The 1,190-nt window shown below is 40.4% G+C and overlaps 1 non-coding gene across 1 annotated transcript; it reads left to right on the top strand.

Annotated features, from left to right (window-relative positions):
- The first annotated feature begins 520 nt into the window (after nt 1-520).
- LOC148576837 (small nucleolar RNA R71) lies at nt 521-628 on the top strand. Its single transcript, XR_015903939.1, has one exon. It is a non-coding gene; the product is annotated as a small nucleolar RNA R71 (small nucleolar RNA).
- The last annotated feature ends 562 nt before the right edge of the window (nt 629-1,190 follow it).

Genomic DNA, 1,190 nt, shown 5'->3' on the forward strand with positions numbered 1-1,190 from the left:
ATGGAAAAGGCTTGCTATTGCTAAACCTGTTTCTTCCACCATTATTAAAGCCTTGTTGAGGCCTTTGATCCTTCCATTAGAAATTTGGATGATTTCTCCATGATGGATTATAGGTGTTTCCATAAGGTTCACCTAAGTAATTCACCTCTGCTATTGCAGGGTTTTCAGGATCATAAGCTTCTTCTGCATAAGAAGCCTCTTGAGTACTGTTGGATGCAGCTTGCATTCCATTCAGACTCTGAGAAATCATATTGACTTGCTGAGTCAATATTTTGTTCTGAGCCAATATGGCATTCAGAGTATCAACTTCAAGAACTCCCTTCTTCATAGGCGTCCCATTACTCACAGGATTCCTCTCAGAAGTGTACATGAACTGGTTATTAGCAACCATGTCAATGAGTTCTTGAGCTTCTGCAGGCGTTTTCTTTAGGTGAATGGATCCACCTGCAGAAGTATCCAATGACATCTTTGATAGTTCAGATAAACCATCATAGAATATATCCAAGATGGTCCATTCTGAAAGCATGTCAGAAGGACACTTTTTGGTCAGCTGCTTGTATCTTTCCCAAGCTTCATAGAGGGATTCACCTTCTTTTTGTCTGAAGGTTTGAACATCAGCTCTAAGCTTGCTCAGCTTTTGAGGAGGAAAGAACTTGGCTAAGAAAGCCGTGACCAGCTTATCCCAAGAGTTCAGGCTATCTTTGGGTTGAGAGTCCAACCACACTCTAGCTCTGTCTCTTACAGCAAAAGGGAAAAGCATGAGCCTGTAGACTTCAGGATCTACTCCATTAGTCTTAACAGTATCACAGATCTGCAAGAATTCAGTTAAGAACTGAAAAGGATCTTCAGATGGAAGTCCATGAAACTTGCAGTTCTGCTGCATCAGAGAAACTAGCTGAGGTTTCAGCTCAAAATTGTTTGCTCTAATGGTAGGAATGGAGATGCTTCTTCCATGTAAATTAGAATTAGGTGCAGTAAAGTCACCAAGCATTCTCCTTGCATTATTGTTGTTGGGTTCGGCTGCCATCTCCTTTACTTGTTTGAAATTTTCAATAAGGTTGTCTCTGGATTGTTGTAATTTAGCTTCTCTTAGTTTTCTCTTCAGAGTCCTTTCAGGTTCTGGATCAGCTTCAACAAGAATGCCTTTTTCTCTGTCCCTACTCATAAGAAAGAGAAGAGAAAAAGAAAAG

The sequence above is a fragment of the Arachis ipaensis genome, chromosome B1 (genome assembly GCF_059453495.1).
Source record: "Arachis ipaensis isolate K30076 ecotype BB chromosome B1, ASM5945349v1, whole genome shotgun sequence".
In the NCBI taxonomy this organism is placed as follows: domain Eukaryota; kingdom Viridiplantae; phylum Streptophyta; class Magnoliopsida; order Fabales; family Fabaceae; genus Arachis; species Arachis ipaensis.